Source organism: Pleurodeles waltl, chromosome 5 (genome assembly GCF_031143425.1).
Source record: "Pleurodeles waltl isolate 20211129_DDA chromosome 5, aPleWal1.hap1.20221129, whole genome shotgun sequence".
NCBI lineage: Eukaryota > Metazoa > Chordata > Amphibia > Caudata > Salamandridae > Pleurodeles > Pleurodeles waltl.
Window position 1 is genome coordinate 1,305,674,938 of NC_090444.1, and position 18,190 is coordinate 1,305,693,127.

The following is an 18,190-nucleotide window of genomic DNA, read 5'->3' on the forward strand; positions in this document are numbered from 1 at the left end:
ATGGTGCAGCTGGGAGCACCCGGACACCTCCGCACGAGTCCATAATTTAACCAGGTACAGCTGGGCACGAACACTGTGTGGATGAAGTCCAGATACTTCAGCTGCTTGTCCACGACCTCACAGTTCGCTGGATATTGTTGATCGGGTCCTGCCTGGGCTCATGTGGTCAAAGTCTATTTACAGTTTCTGATGCGGGTGCATCTGGAGCAGTGGGGAGTCCACTGTACACAGTTCTGGACAGCATTCTGACTCTGGAGATTGTCTATTTCCTAAGACTACAGATGACGTGACGGCCTGGGGCGCCTGGGAGTCCAGCGGCAGAGCAGCAGCAGTCTTCCCTCTCATGCCAGACCTCCATCAAGCAGGAGTCTCCTCGAGGCCCTTTCGCGGGCTTCCACAGGACTGTGTGGACTGTGCTTGCCTATCTCAGGCCCAGCAAAGACGTCTCAGAGGAACAGCCTACAGGACCACATCCTAGTCTCGCATGGAGCCACAAGGGTTGTTGATGCAGGGTCCGCTTGCTCGAGCCATCCGGATTCAGGTGCTCTGGCCATAGTGCAAAGTCTTCAGGTGACCAGTCTCTCGATATGAGACCTCCGTGCTTCCGGATGCCTGACATGGAGCTGTCTCAGATGCATTCTCTCAGCGATATTCCGCTCTCACAGGAATTTGTTGGAGGCCCTTGTCTCTGGATTGCGGCGGGACTGCGTGGGCTGTGCGGGCCAACGTCGGCCACGCCAAAGGAGTCTCTCTGAACTCCCAACAGGGCCACGTCCTAGTCTTGTGCAACCCCAAGGGTGGATGGTCCAAATGATCTGGTCTGCTCTCACCGGCAGGCGTCTGGTTCACAGAGCTCATGGCAAGTGTTCAGATGATAAGTTTCTACGTTGCCAGACATGCCTTGTCAGCATCGGTTCTTGTTGCTGACTGTCTCCACTCAGGTGGTGCTGTGCTCCTCCTTCGATGATTGTGCGATGCACCTCATCATGATGATGTTTTTCATCGTTTTGCAGATCAAACAGGTGGCGGCGGCTTCGTCAGTGGAAGGACCACTTGATGGACATAGGGGCCACGGCGGGTCTTGTGTGGCCTGTGCAGTCGGCGTCAGGGATGCCATCACAGCCAAGCAGCCGGTGACAGGTGACAGGTCGGTCGTACTGGGAAGCGTGGGGGACCACCCACATCGCTGTCTTCAGTGACTTCTGCTCACCCCGGTGACTGTCTTGTACTGATGGGTACCTCCTCATCTGCTCGCACGAGTCCTCAGTTGTGTCACTCTACTTCCTTCCACTTTCACACCTGCGATGGAGTTGATCTGTGGTGTGACCGGTCTGTCACACTCCTCTCCTCATTTCTTGTTGACATCGTGCCACTCTCTATTCTCCTTGCTGTGGCATCGTGCCACAGGTCACATGTTGCGGCACATGGACCTTGCACTGCACCTCGCTGGTGCATCTTCCTCTTCGTCCTCGATGTGGCGTTGTGCCACAGGTCGCATGCTGCGTCACATGGACCTATCTCTGCACCTCCTCTGGTGCATCTTGCTCGATCGCAGCCTCTCACGGGCTGAGTCCTGAGGGTAGGACATGATCTGCTCTTCAGCCAGACCTCTCCCGGTCTGGTCCGTTCCCGGATCCTCTTGGTGGACCTCTCTCTGGCAGGAGGGTCCCCGCTCTCTTCCTCCTTCTTTTCACTCGAGGCACCGCTCTTGCGCCTCGAGGCTGCGCTGTTGTGGCGCTCACTCCTGCCATCTGCTCTGGCAGGGTCGGTCAGTTCAGATGACCTGCTCACTGATGGGCCAACAGTGGCCATGTTCCGTCGCTGCGCGGCCAGCTGACATGGCCTCTTTTCCCGTGCGTTACGTCACGCTCTCGGGTACTCTCTCCATCTTCACGGACTTTACCCATGTCGTCACATTCTCGGGCGCAGCTCTCTGTGCTCGCTGCGCACGTGTCAGTCTTTTTTTTTTTCTGGGCGTCCTGTGGCAACGCCTGGCATGTCCCTTTCTTGTCCTGCGGTGATGACCATCACTGCTGGGGCATGTGGCGTTCTTTCGTCGGTGGCGGCGGACGGCCGCCAGAGGCTGCGCAGACCATGCGCGCTCTCTTCGTACCTCACGTGGCACTTGCGTCCGTTTCTCACCGTTGCAGCTTGGCTGGGACAGCTGCAATCTTCTCCTTCCCTTTAGCAGCGTCGCTCGTGTCGCTTCCTTCTTCCTCGCCGTTTCCGTCTTCTGCGCCGTTTCTGTCTACGGGCACACTCTTGGTTTGGAGCAGTCACTTTCTGAAGGTGCTGCTGTAAACTTTCCTTCATCCAAGCTTGCTTTATCTTTAAAACAGAAATACGGTGCAATACCAACTCTGGCCACTGGATGCCAGTAGTGCACTTTTTTTTTCTAGCTGAAAGACAGTCTTTCCTGTTACCGACCTCGTTTGTTTGCACAGATGCCGGTGAGGAGGACATGCTGCCGGAGGACTCGTCATGCTGGTGGGGGCTGCAGGTAAGTGCAATTTTATTTATTTTCTTTCTCATCTCTCCCTTTTCTCTTTTTTTTTTTTTTTTTACTTCTGTCCAGTTTTATTTATTTCTTTATTTAAACTGCCCAGCCTCGTTTGAAGAGGCATGGAGACGGCAGGACTTCAGTGAGGTGGGTGGGGGCTCCGGGCACTGTTTTCTTTTCTCTCTCTTTCTCTAGGTGCCTGTGAGCACTTTTATTCATTTGTTGGAGGTGGGGGCGCGGCCCTGGGCACCTGGGGCTTTGGTGCGTGGATGCACCATTTTATTTCAAGTTCGTTTCGGTGCGTGTCTGCACCTCATGCTTTAATTCCTGCCGGGACAAGGAGGGGGGCAGCCCCTGGGCATTTTCCATTCTTCTTTGGTGCATGCCAGCACCATCGGTGATCTCCAGTTGCGGCCGCAGCAGTCCTCCGTGCTGCGGCCGTTTTCCGGCATTTTTGGGGTGGGGCGGCCCTAGGCATTTTCTTCGGTGCGCGTGTGCACCATTATTTAAAATGAAAACGGGGCGACCGGCCCGGCCACAATACTTCTTCCCCTCACTGCGCACGGCGCGCGACAGCGCCAATTTAGAAGGACCAAGGGGGGAAAACGGCCCCGGTAATTTTCTTTTTTTCCTTGCACCATGTTCTCCACACGCGACCGCAGCAGCATGGGACACGCTGCGGACCGCGTTCTTTTCCTGGGCTGACCGGCCCCATTTTCGCACATTCTTCGATGGGGGGGGGCGGCCCTAGGCATTTCTCCATACCGGGTGCAGGTCAGCACCGAGCGCTTGTGCAGGGGGGCGGCCCTGGGCATTCTCTTTATTTTCTTAACGGCGCACAACAGCGCCTTCTCTCCATGTGCTGACTCTGGGGGGCGCGCTCAGGGCAATTCCTTCTGGGGGGCACCGGGAACACGAGCCTCACAGCGCTTTATTTATTTTCAGCACCGCAGCCGTTTTGGCAGCGCTGCGGACGCTATCATCGACAGCACTCACCCCCTTCTTTACACCAGTGTGACCGGGGCTGCGACGGCTTCACTTTTCCTCTTTCCTCCACCCATTGCTCCGTCGTAGGTTCATGTCTGCAACCACGTGGGGTTGCAGATCCCACTCGTCGCCATTGTAATGTGGGGCCCTAGGCCCTCATGCTCGTAAATGAGGTGACGCAGACACGGTGGTAGGGTAGTACTGCACTGGCCTCAGGCACGTGCGCCTGGCCCCTTTTATTGGCAGGGTCACCTGACTGGTGACGCCTGTGTTGGGTGGGTGTGGGTTATACAAGTAAGACCAGCCCTCAGCAGAGTGGCTGACAGAAACACTAGAATGAGTCCAGCTGGACTCTACAGGCCCTCATAACTTTTTGTCCACATAAGCTAACCAAGCCAAATTTGCGTCCTTTTTTTCCAACATCCTAGGGATTCTAGAGGTACCCAGACTTTGTGGGTTCCCCTGAAGGAGGCCAAGAAATTGGCCAAAATACAGTGAAAATTTCGGTTTTTTCAAAAAAATTGGAAAAAGTGGCTGCAGAAGAAGGCTTGTGGATTTCCCCCTGAAAATGGCATCAACAAAGGGTTTGCAGTGCTAAACTTAGCAGCTTCCCAGCTTTCAGGAACAGGCAGACTTGAATCAGAAAACCCAATTTTTCAACACAATTTTGGCATTTTACTGGGGCATACCCCATTTTTTGTGCCTTCAGCCTCCTTCCAGTCAGTGACAGGAATGGGCATGAAACCAATGCTGGATCCCAGAAACCTAAACATTTCTGAAAAGTAGACAAAATTCTGAATTCAGCAAGGGGTCATTTGTGTAGATCCTACAAGGGTTTCCTACAGAAAATAACAGCTGAAAAAGAAAAATATTGAAATTGAGGTGAAAAAACCATCAATTTTTCTCTACGTTTTACTCTGTAACTTTTCCCTGCAATGTCAGATTATCGAAAGCAATATACCGTTACGTCTGCTGGACTCCTCTGGTTGCGGGGATATATAGGCCTTGTAGGTTCATCAAGAACCCGAGGAACCCAGAGCCAATAAATGAGCTGCACCCTGCAGTGCGTTTTCATTCTATACCGGGTATACAGCAATTCATTTGCTGAAATATAAAGAGTAAAAAATTGCTATCAAGAAAACCTTTGCATTTCCAAAAAGGGCACAGGATAAGGTGTTGAGGAGCAGTGGTTATTTGCACATCTCTGAATTCCGGGGTGACCATACTAGCATGTGAATTACAGGGAATTTCTCAAATAGATGTCTTTTTTACACACTCTCCTATATTTGGAAGGAAAAAATGTAGAGAAAGACAAGGGGCAATAGCACTTGTTTTGCTACTCTATGTTCCCCCAAGTCTCCCGATAAAAATGATACCTCACTTGTGTGGGTAGGCCTAGCACCCGCGACAGGAAACACCCCAAAGCGCAACGTGGACACATCCAAATTTTTGGAAGAAAACAGAGGTGTTTTTTGCGAAGTGCCTACCTGTAGATTTTGGCCTCTAGCTCAGCCGGCACCTAGGGAAACCTACCAAACCTGTGCATTTCTGAAACCTAGAGACCTAGGGGAATCCAAGATGGGGTGACTTGCGGGGCTCGGACCAGGTTCTGTTACCCAGAATCCTTTGCAAACCTCAAAATTTGGCTAAAAAAACACATGGTCCTCATATTTCTGTGGCAGAAAGTTCTGGAATCTGAGAGGAGCCACAAATTTCCTTCCACCCAGCGTTCCCACAAGTCTCCCGATAAAAATGATACCTCACTTGAGTGGGTAGGCCTAGCGCCCGCGACAGGAAACACCCCAAAGCGCAACGTGGACACATCCAAAATTTTGGAAGAAAACAGAGGTGTTTTTTGCGAAGTGCCTACCTGTAGATTTTGGCCTCTAGCTCAGCCGGCACCTAGGAAAACCGACCAAACCTGTGCATTTCTGAAAACTAGAGACCTAGGGGAATCCAAGGAGGGGTGACTTGCGGGGCTCGGACCAGGTTCTGTTACCCAGAATCCTTTGCAAACCTCAAAATTTGGCTAAAAAAACACATGGTCCTCAAATTTCTGTGGCAGAAAGTTCTGGAATCTGAGAGGAGCCACAAATTTCCTTCCACCCAGCGTTCCCCCCAGTCTCCCGATAAAAATGATACCTCACTTGTGTGGGTAGGCCTAGCGCCCGTGACAGGAAACACCCCAAAGCGCAACGTGGACACACCCAAATTTTGGGAAGAAAACAGAGGTGTTTTTTGCGAAATGCCTACCTGTAGATTTTGGCCTCTAGCTCAGCCGGCACCTAGGGAAACCTACCAAACCTGTGCATTTCTGAAAACTAGAGACCTAGGGGAATCCAAGATGGGGTGACTTGCGGGGCTCGGACCAGGTTCTGTTACCCAGAATCCTTTGCAAACCTCAAAATTTGGCTAAAAAAACACATGGTCCTCACATTTCTGTGGTAGAAAGTTCTGGAATCTGAGAGGAGCCCCAAATTTCCTTCCACCCAGCGTTCCCCCAAGTCTCCCGATAAAAATGATACCTCACTTGTGTGGGTAGGCCTAGCGCCCGCGACAGGAAACACCCCAAAGCGCAACGTGGACACATCCAAAAGTTTGGAAGAAAACAGAGGTGTTTTTTGCGAAGTGCCTACCTGTAGATTTTGGCCTCTAGCTCAGCCGGCACCTAGGGAAACCTACCAAACCTGTGCATTTCTGAAAACTAGAGACCTAGGGGAATCCAAGATGGGGTGACTTGCGGGGCTCGGACCAGGTTCTGTTACCCAGAATCCTTTGCAAACCTCAAAATTTGGCTAAAAAAACACATGGTCCTCACATTTCTGTGGCAGAAAGTTCTGGAATCTGAGAGGAGCCACAAATTTCCTTCCACCCAGCGTTCCCCCAAGTCTCCCGATAAAAATGATACCTCACTTGTGTGGGTAGGCCTAGCGCCCGCGACAGGAAACACCCCAAAGCGCAACGTGGACACATCCCATTTTTTGAAAGAAAACAGTGCCTACCTGTGGATTTTGGCCTGTAGCTCAGCCGGCACCTAGGGAAACCTACCAACCCTGTGCATTTTTGAAAACTAAAGACCTTGGGGAATCCAAGATGGGGTGACTTGTGGGGCTCGGACCAGGTTCTGTTACCCAGAATCCTTTGCAAACCTCAAAATTTGGCTAAAAAAACACATATTCCTCACATTTCTGTGGCAGAAAGTTCTGGAATCTGAGAGGAGCCACAAATTTCCTTCCACCCAGCATTCCCCCAAGTCTCCCGATAAAAATGATACCTCACTTGTGTGGGTGGGCCAGGTGCCTGCAACAGAATAAGGCCCAAAACTTGAAGAGATAGAAGGGATAGCACAGCGAGTTTATAAGGGCATATTCTTTTATACATCTTTAGACGGACTCTGCTTTGGGGACCCACATAAGTGAGGTGTCATTTTACTTGGGAGACTGAGGGGAAAACTGGGGAGTAGGAATTTTGTGCTGGAGCGGTGATCCTACTAAGAAAAGTCAGGAAAATATGCTTTTTTATGCAAATTTTAAGGTTTACAGAGGAGTCTGGGTAAGAAAATGTTGGGGGAGCCACGCAAGCCACACCTCCCTGGACTCCTTGGGGTGTCTAGTTTTAAAAAATGTCTGGGTTTTGTAGGTTTCCCTAGATGAAGGCCGCACCCAGGAGCAAAAACATAGGTGGGCCCTCCCCCCCAAAAACAGGTATTTTTGTAATATATCATATTGATGTGTGCACATACGTCCGTGATGTGCCAAACACTCAAATTGTGAAAAGAAACACACTTAGGTTATGTGAAGAAGACCCCTCACCCACCAACCAAGTTGGTGGCATGCTTCATCATCGGGGTCCCACCCGAGGCACCTAGCGTGTCACAGGTGTGCTGCGACGCCTGATTACAGCAGAGCAGGTTTTGTCATTTTTACCACACATACTGGTTGGATTTGGCACGAGGGTGAGTGATGGTTCAGTGGATCAAATTTTTTAACAAGAGATTTCACAAAAATGAAATGCACTGCTAATAACTGAAAGGCAAAAAACTGAACCAATGACTCACAGCTCGTGAGCTGTAAAGCCGCGACAAGGCACCAACCGCTTTACAGTCCATTTACACACCTTTCATACATGACACGCACAAGACCATTCACACCGCCAGCCACGGGCCCAGCACATTACAACACTCACATCGACAGACCGCGCCACTCAAGGGCCCATCACTTACATACGCCCACATGCCTGATACAAGAATCACACCAGCTGAAGGGAGTGTGGACTGGCGTTTGGCTGGCACCGCCAGCCAAGCGCCACCCCACGCACACCGCCAGCCAAGCGCCACCCCCACGCACACCGCCAGCCAAGCGCCACCCTAAGCACACCGCCAGCCAAGCGCCACCCCAAGCACACCGCCAGCCAAGCGCCACCCCACGCACACCGCCAGCCAAGCGCCACCCCAAGCACACCGCCAGCCAAGCGCCACCCCAAGCACACCGCCAGCCAAGCGCCACCCCACGCACACTGCCAGCCAAGCGCTTCCACCCCCCCCGGGGCAAGATCATCCAAAAAATGGCTGGTCTGCCATCGGGGGGGGCCAAAACAGAAGAAAAAAATAGCTCCCCAGGGGAGCGACCCTTGCCCAAGGGGTTGCCCTCAAAATAAACAATAAAATCAAAATCCCTGGTGTCTAGGGGATTTGCCCCCCCCCGGCGGCAGATCAGCCCAAAAATTGGCAATCTGCCCCCGGGGGGGGGGGGGGCGAAATACTAAAAAAATAGCCCCCCAGTGGGTCACCCCCCAAAAAACTTTACAATAAAAATAAATCCCTGGTGTCTAGTGGTTTTCGCCCCCCCCCGGGGGAAGATCTGCCGAAAAATTGGCTGATCTGCCCCCAGGGGGGGGGGGCGAAATACAAAACAAATTTGTCCCCGGGGGGGGCGACCCTTGCTCAAGGGGTCGCCCCCAAAATATACACTAAATATAACATCCCTGGTGTCTAGTGGTTTTCGCCCCCCCCGGGGGCGAAATACAAAAAAAAATTGCCCCGGGGGGCGACCCTTGCCCAAGGGGTCGCCCCCAAAATACACACAAATAACAAAATCCCTGGTGTCTAGTGGTTTTCGCCCCCCCTGGTGGCAGATCCGCCGAAAAATCGGCAGATCTGCCCCCAGGGGGGGTGAAATACTACAAACAATTGCCCCCGGGGGGGCGACCCTTGCCCAAGGGGTCGCCCCCAAAATAAACAAAAAAGAAAATCCCTGGTGGCTAGTGGAGATTCCTGCTCCACGATCGCGGGCTCTGCCCGTGATCGTTGAGCAGGAATCTGGTGAAAACAGGCACAGGGGGAAAGGAAAAACCCTTTCCTTTCCCCCGTGTCTGTTTTCACCACCCCCACCCCCCAAAAACGGAGAGGACTCACCTTATGCGTCCTTCTCCGAAGACGCGCTGGAAGCAAATGGCTTCCAGCGCGCCCGGCAACACTAGATGATGTCAGCGCGCTGTGCGTGCGCTGACGTCATCGGATTGCCGTGGGGGGGGAGGGGGTTGAAGGGGAAGGTCTTCCCCTTCCATCCCCGCCTGGGGGGGGGAGGGAGGTGCACGGGGGGTGCGCTAGCGCTCCCCCAAGTTCCCCTGTGCCTAGGACGAGATCATCTCGTCCAAGGCACAGGGGAACTGTAGCCTTGGACGAGATCATCTCGTCCAAGGCACAGAACCGGTTAAACACGCGACTGCTGCAATTAAATGTGGGAACACGGAATACTGAGGCAGGGTAATCCCGAAGCCATCCCGGTCCTCTTCAATACATTTAAAGCCACTCCCTGCCTATTCAGCTCACTCTAGCAGCTTTCTGGTTTCTACCTTTGTGACGCCTTTTCGTTTTCCCCTTCCTCCGTGTTTCCCATATGTGTCTTTTGCTTGCAGCGAATGCTTGAGACAGAAGAATAAGCGCCGGCCCTCAAAAATAAGTGCCGGTGCTGAGCACCGGAAACAACACGTACAAATTAAGCACTGTTACCAATTGACCCTAAACCAGGATCTAGAGTCTGGTGGCAGATACCGATGTCAAAATCACTGCATGCCTTAAAAATACCGTGGTACTTTTACATTCCAAGACAGACTCTGGCAAGTTAAATTAAAACATTATAGGTAAGATTTCCTGTTTTAATGATCTCTTTCTTGTGAATTCCGTATTTTCAAAAGTTGCACAAATCATTGATCAGTGTTAAATCTTTTGGGCCGCACAAACGCACATATACAGTGTATTTCTGGTGCTTAAAGAGAATTTTCCCTCAGCGCAGCCAATCCCCACAAGTAGACCAAAACGAGCATCTGTTCCTCTAGACTGCACTGACCTCTAGAGCACACGCAGCCCTCCATGTTTAACCTGCCACTTACAGTCAGGAAATCGTTCATGTTGAACCACCGCTTAGTTGCTGTGGAATTTAGGATAAGGGTTGTGGGTCAACGCTAGCCACACTCTTTCTTATTGTTTCTCATTTTGTGGTATTTAGATCCTGGTTTTCAAGGAGGCCTCCTGCCCCTTGATTGCTCAGCTCACCCGCGTCTTTTCATGCCTTAGCCCTGCCTGGCATCGCTGTATAGGGAAGGGTTGTAACACACCAGCTCTGTAAACGTGGCACGGGCATATCTAAGCAGAAGACAAAATATCTGTCACATTTGCTGCATCTTCATCCATGTTCCCCCAACACTGTTAATTCCCTCTTTCACCATGAGCGACCCCCCCAACAGCCCCAGCAAGAGGTGTTGTCCTCCTTTGATTTTGTTTGTGTGGGGCGGGGGTGGCATCCTTTTATTATGCACAAACAAGAGTTCACAGAGGAATATTTATCATTTAGACCTGGGAAACATTGTAGCCCTTCTGTGTGCACTCCTTTCTAATGGTAGCGCACCGCACCGACCCACTCATGCTCACATGCACTCATCATCTTACCCATTACCTTCACCCATGCGTTCTCACAAGGCACTCATCAGCTCACTCAGCCTCACCATGCATCTACTCACACATACTCATCCATCTCGTGTAATCACCCAATGTATGCATGCACCATAAACCCGTTTGAACCAATTCACCATTGACTCTCACTCATGCATTTACACCTACTGATGAATACACTCACTCTCTCACCATACACTGATATCAACTCAACAATCACCCTTGTATTTATACATTCACTTACTCAGGGCTCAGCCCATCACATGATGCTAGTTCTCTTGTCTCATATTTTACTCTTAGCTTTATGCAGCTGTGCGTTGCCCAATATGTTGGCATCAAAGGACTGCCAGTCTCAGGGACTCACCATTAGTGATGCGCTCAGCATCGTTGATGTAAGAAATTTGATTATTAGGTAAGGGGGGGAAGGTGACCCACCTTCAGTAATAAATTAAATTCTAGTCAGGATGAACCAATAAAGTGAATAAATTAATATGCTGGCTATGGCACAGAACAGACAGGCTTAACTTAGAGGTAATGTGTGAAGTATGTATGCAGTAACAAAACAATAATAAAGTCAAAACACAGCACAAAGAAATTCCCAAGTCAATTTAGAAAAAAAAGAGAACATTTTAATAAATACAATTACACCAAAGCGACAATAAAAACCAGTCAGGGGAATGGATATATTAATTTTTAAAGTTTCAAATGAAAATAGCACAAAAAGCTTTTAGTGCCAACCAAGGTCAACTGGTCATGGCAGACCAGGACCTAGGTGTGATTTGCAGCCCACCCTGATGGAGTGCAATTGGATACTGGAACCAGGTTTGACCCGGTCAGAAGTTTTACCTTGGGACATAGTCTAAAAAATGGAAGTGCAAAATCATCAGTGGAGCAAGGCAGCAGGCTGAAGCCAAGAAAGGGTCCGGAAGGTCAGATAACTGTTGGGCGAGGTCCCAGTGGAGCTGTTGCTTTTTGGCATGAGAGCTCGAACTGGGAGAAATTCAAATTTCTCACACAAAGAAGGTCCCTCATCAGCCAGATAATTTTGCTCAGTCCAGATTTCTTCATTTACACTTTTGTTGGAGCTCAAATTTCTCCAGGTGGCAAGGTTGCAGGCTGTAGCAGAAGAGGGCAACACAAGGCCGGATTCCTTCTCCACAAGGTCCCACTGAATCACATCTTATGCTGAGAAAAAGCTTGGAGCAGGAGAAACCTGAAACTTCGGCCCAGTGACATCGCATCTTGGGCAGATCGGCTTGGTAGCTTTGTGCAGGCCCTCCGGATGTCTTTGAAACAAAAAAGTTTCTAACTTTTAGGTTTTCAGGGATGGTAGGAGAAGTGCACCCAGGCACAGCCAAGGGTTCCAGGACCTCAGGAACAGCAATGGGGGACATCAGGACTCACTGCAACAGAGGCCATCAGCAGGGCCCAAAGAAGGTCCCGTAACTTGTCAGATGAAAATCTTCAGGAAAGATCCCTTTTAGCTTGTTGTGTCCATGTAGCTTGAACAGGAGATCAGCCTCAAGACCCTTAGAGTTCACTTCTTTGACTGGGCACAAAAGAGAGAAAGCATACCCAGACCTTCAGCTCTCTTCTCAGGCAGCAAGTTCAGTCCTCTTCTGATCTTTTTCAGGTCTAGTAGTGTTCTGATAAGGGTATTGGGGTTGCCACATTTATGCCAGGTACTAGGTTGTGGGTGAGGGTGGCTCTTGGCTCGTCTGTAACCTATGGGGTAAGCATTCCCAGGGCTTACCCTATTCACTGTTACAGCATTGGTTTTTGTGCCCTACTTCAAACAATCCCACATAGCCCCTCTCTCTTTGAATCCAAGATGGCGAAACCCTTCTCCCCTTGTGCAGAGCCAGTGTGACTGCCCCAGATGTATTGTTGGAGAAATTATCAACCCCTACTCTCTCATCACTTCCAGCCAGTTCTGGGGGCCACTCAATTTCACATGGGTGAAAAAAGAAGGGATGTGTGCAGGTTTCATCTAACATCTGCCTATGGCAGAGGAGGCCTCTTTCAAGTTAATCAAGTTCCTGGGCACTGATGGCCATTCTGCCAAAGGAACAGAAACACCTTGACACACACCGGCCATTGTTTCCGCTCTGGGAGCAGTTTTCACACTTCATTCAGGGTTTAAGCACTCAGAGGACTGCAGTTGGAGGTTAATGCAAATTAGCCTCTAGAGGCTTTAGGCAGGGGAAGGTAATTTTCTAAAAGTACCCTTTCCTGACTGTATTAAAAGACCAACTTTACCAATGAATGTGGCTTTAATAAATATGACAAAGAGTCAAAGAAAGACATTTGTAGTTGTTTACTAGCCAAAGATAACATTCATCTTACTGTTTTCTATGGTACAGCCAGCATTGCTACTGCTTTTAAACTGCTTTTAGGTGCTTGTCACTGTAAGGACATATTTAGCATTACATTTTTACACATCCTACTTTTAAAAACCATGTACCCTGCCTTATGGGTTGTAAAGCCTACTTAGGGGTGATGTATTAGAATTTAAGAGGAAGGTTTAGACCCATCAAATGGATGATATTGACAGGTTGAATTGCTATTTAAAAGCTGCTTCAGTCACGATACATTGGTTGCCCTGAAGACATGTTTACTCTGCCACTGCAGTAGCTGCACAATAGGTGCTACAGTCCACTGGTGTCATTTAATGTACGGGCCCTGGGTACACTTTGGACCATACACTATGGACTTAAAGGTATGTTAAATATGACAATTAGGGTTATGCCAGTCTGACCATGTTAAAAGGGGGGAGCACAGACACTTTACTACTGGTTCACAGGGGTAAAGTTCACAAATTTCTAAAACCAGAAAAAAACAGAAAAGCTAAATTCTGGGGCTATACCACACTAAAGATGGTAAGTTTCTTCAAATCAAAAGGTTTAAGCTCTGCAATGCCGAGGGCTACTCATCAACATAAAACAACTGTTCAATTTGAGCCTTAAATGTTAGTGGCAGAATTAGTCCTTGTTAATGCTGTACACCTTACTAGGTGCATTAACTATTTGTATGGTTGTCATTTATCTAGCTATCACTATGACTGGCATTGTTGATTAGCCTTCTACATGACTTAGTAAGGCCAGGGTAATTGACTCTCCCATGAGTGGCATGCCTAGTTTACAAACCTCTTCCTTGGCACTCTGTCATTCCCTGCTGTACTCATTCCATGTGACAGTTGGAATGCGCTATACCCATTGGGAGTTCATATCCCCCCTCCCACATGGTACAATTTTAAATTTACAATTTTTTTCTCTAATTTTGATTGAGTTTCACTTTATTTGGCCACCGTACTTTTTTCATTTTCTTAGCCGTGCATTTACTGCTACTTAGTTAAATATGTTGTTTATATACTGCATGCTGCGTCCGATTGGCTCCCGGGTTCTCAAGCCACGTCCACGCTCTTCAGCACCTATCAGGTGCTGTCACTTCCTTCATCAGGGAAATGAGCAAGGAAGCTCTTCTTGCTCTATCTCAGCATTTCCCGATCGGGAGCCCACCAAGTTCTTGCTGCATCGTTCATCCTTGGCGTGATTAACGGCATGAGCCATTGATTAAAACCCGCTGGTAAGCTACAGCATCCTCCGCTGCCTTAAAATTCTCTATGTTTTTGGCATTATCCTATCATTTGGAATTCATTTTCTGCCTTATTTATATCCTTATGTTTTGGCAGGGGATATGCCACAGCCCCAATGTGAGTATGTTCTTCATCCTATATATTCATAAAACACATTGAGTGCTCTGCTCGTATTTGGGTAAGCGGCCCACTTACCTCAGTGCCACTCCTTCCTCTCTAGGTCACCTTCTGTGTCTATTTATCATGCAGCTGTCTTCACAAGACTAAGATATATGCTCCTTTTGCAATTGAATTGGCATCTAGTATGTATTTCTAAATATAATATTTTTGATTCTCTTCCTGCACACTCATTATCACTAGGATTATTACCTTACCTTTACATTAGTCCCCCAGGTTATCACATGTCCTGATTAAACCCTGGTATCCTTGAAAGGGTCAAAACGCAATTGACATCTCAAAGTTAGACCTCTGTTTTGTATATTTCACATGGGAAACTAACCCTATGTCACTATTATATTTCAAAAAATTGTTACTGTCTGAAAATTGTGTACCAAAGCACCAATTACTTCACAATACCGATACCTCTTTTTGGCTTTGGTTTGTTTCACTTATGGTGCACTTACTACTATCTTACTTCATCATCTACTGAAAAAGATGTTTTGTTTTCATGAATTAAAAAGACTTGATTAATGTTTATTGATAACAAGTACTGGTTGGTTTTGTGTTCTTTGTGGATTTAGGCCTGACAGGATATGTACTGTCTACATAAAAAAACTCTATTATTGATTCATTTGGTGTAGAACTTTCTGCTTCACTATACATACATTACAAATGAGCTTCACATGAACAGTTGTGTTGTGTTGTAGTATTTATGCCCATGTTCACGTGAACATTTGGGTTGCTCTTGCTCTCTAAGTAGGGAGGGCTACTCATCAATCAGGGTGTCACCTCTTCCTCTCCCATCTCATCACAGGGTGAATTCAGGATTCTCATTGATCCCATTTCATCCTGTGACAAGATTGGGAGGCTGAGGTGAAAAAGCAAGAAACTGATAGGGTATGTTTGTGTGTGTGTGTGTCTGTCTGTGTGTGTGTGCGTATGGGCATGTATAGCCCATGGTGTGAGGGCCAGTTCAGTCCTCATAGCGTAGCTAAACACTGTCATTTCCAGACAAATACTATCTTTGTGAGGACCAGCTTGTTACGTGGACAAGTCCCCTTAGTGTGTTTAGGTAGTTTCGAGCGAGTGCATCAGAAAAGTAAAAGTACAGTTATATTAGCTTCAGTTGGCTTTATAACTTTCCCTACTATCAAAGCACGTGTGGAGTTAGAATAGTAAATACACACTTCATTACGGTCAATGGCGGGTCCTCATATCTATAGGTATGTCATGTTGTGTGTTTGTGTGAATGAGTGACACGGGTATAGAATGAGAATAGGTGACAGTTAGTGACAGTGTAACTGAACGAGAATGAGTGAGTGAGAGTGAGTAAGAGTGAGTGAAAGTAAGCACGAGTAAGGGTATCTGAGAAACTATAACTTGTGCCCTAAGGTAACTATAATGCATGCCCTTGCCAGACACTGCCCCACATATTACATTAGTCATGACATTTTCTATGGTATCAGTGATAATATCACTGCAACATCTGCAATAAAATTCTTGATGAGAAAACTCTGCAAGCCAAGTTATAGTTATCTTAGGATGTGAGGTATAGTTTCTTGAGATAAGTATAATTGTTGCATTTCGATGGTTTTGTGTGTGTAAAATCTGAACCTAACTACAATGTCCTGTAATTTTTGTTTTTTAAGTGAATTTCTAAGGGTTTTTTAAATTCTATTTTCTAACTCTAATGTCCCTGTAACCTTTGTTTTTTTCAGTGAATATTCACTGAAAGAAAACAAAGGTTAAAGTAATGTTATAGTTAGGTGAATTTCTCAGTAACAAAATTAATGTTTTGCATTTTGAACTTAAAAAAACAGAAATTCAACAGTTATAATTAGTACCACTAACTATAACTGTCGCCCCGCCATGCACTGTTTATGACCTCACATATGACATCACTTATGACATATTCTATGACTTAATTTATGACCTTACTGATAACATCTCAAATGATCTCATTGATGACATCACCATGTAATTGTGGGGAAAAATAAATCACTTCGATTTATGAAAAACCCCACATGGTTTATGTACATGCAACCAACATAGGTACATAGCACACACTAATACTAATGTGCATTTATTATTGTTAGAAAAAGTTCAATCATTACATAGCTATTATCCTTGGTAGGGCATATAAAAACAATGAAAATTAACTTGAATATTTTTCTGCCTTATTTATCAGCAAACATGTTTGTAAATATTTTTGGTTCTAGAACTATGGTTGTAGAAATGTAAGCTAGGAATTTAGAAGCTTCCAGGGTAATATATGGGTTACTGTCAGAGAAGCAATGTCCCGCTCAGTCCAGCCGGATGAATTTTAAGGTAGACTGTGTAGTAACCAGAGTTGATTGAGTGTCCATGATGGAAAACAAGAGCCACAATACTGTATGTTTTCTGATGAATTCATACTTGACCAGCTTTACATTTGACAATATCGGTTTTGATTATACTACAATTAGCTCTAGATCCTTCTAGCATGAAAATGAGATATTTTGAACTGTGTCTTACAACCGATGTAGACAACATTTCTGATGTGTCGTTTGGACAGGAATTGCTCTGTGCAGCTTTCACAAATAGTTGTCAAATGACACTGGCTTGCAATCTGGTACTGTAAAGTACACAAATCACTCAGATTGAATGTCTGTTCTACCTGAACAACAACAACTTACACATTTATGGTTCCATGAACAGTTTGTTGCAAATAAATAATTCATTAGAATCCCCTTAAACACATTTAACCCTACCATTAAAAAGTCTTGTCATCTTGTTGTACATTCAAGGTGAACTGTGTACCACCATTACAGAGGTCAAGCATATCATATATAAATGCAGTAGGATTACATGTGTCTTTCAGTGTGCAGTAATTTAAAAAGAGTTGTCAAAGCTTGACATAAAGGTTTCTCTTTTTGTTCAAAAATGTTTACAACCACCAGCTGTACATAGAATAAAACATTAACTACTACATTACAGTAAAAGGAAACCCCAGAAGTGTTACAAAATGGAAAACCTATGATATTACCGACCATTTGTTTTTAGCTCTTAGACTCTTCACTTTGTTTTGAAACTTTTTGAAAAATCAACAAACTCAGAGCTTTTTCACTTTATGTAAGATGGATGTCTGTCAAAAATGGGATATAAGCTCAGATGAGGAGTATAGATCCCTCACTACTGATTGCTCTCTATTACACATGATAAGTCAGCATTTACTCTGCTCTCACCAAAATCAAGAAGGTACACATCTGACAATGCTAAAGCAACACAAGACATTCTTTCTTTAAAGTCTGTGCTGTGTGACCTATATTTTTCATAGTTGCAACCAAATGTAGCCCTTGAGATTTGTCAATAGTCAGCTGTAAAAGGTCAGCAAAAAGTATGATATGTTTACCCCCAAACAAAACATCATTGTCAGTTCTAAGGACCTCTTGCATCCTCAGATGGACAAAAGCTAGCATAATGTTTGATACCCTACTAACTTCATCAGTAATCAAAACTTTCAATTCAGAACTCTGGACACTTCATGACAAGCATCACAGATAATTTTAGGTATTCTAGTTTTTTGTCATGTTCCAGGGGCAACATGAATAGTCTGTGCAATGAGATTCCTTAAATGTTATGAGCAGCTAATCCAGTAGGAGCAGTCACAACACATGAAAGATCACAGCTAGTTTTTCTCTGAACAAATGTAGTGAGCACTTATATCCGAAGACATTTCCCTGTACCTGCCTCACCACTAACATAGAGAAGCATAGACTTGAATGCTTTGCAAGCACAAACTTATCATGTAGCAATCCATGCTCTACAGATGTTGTTATGTGCTGAAAAATCTTCAGTTGTTCTTCATTCAGTCATGAGATCAAACTTTCTAAATCAATACTCTTACTCCTCACTTGACCCATAGCATTTTCTACTTCATTCATAGCTATGGATGCCTCATTTTCAGTGATAGACTGGCCAAGGTGATCTTGACTATTAGGCCCTGAGCTCTGGCTGTCTT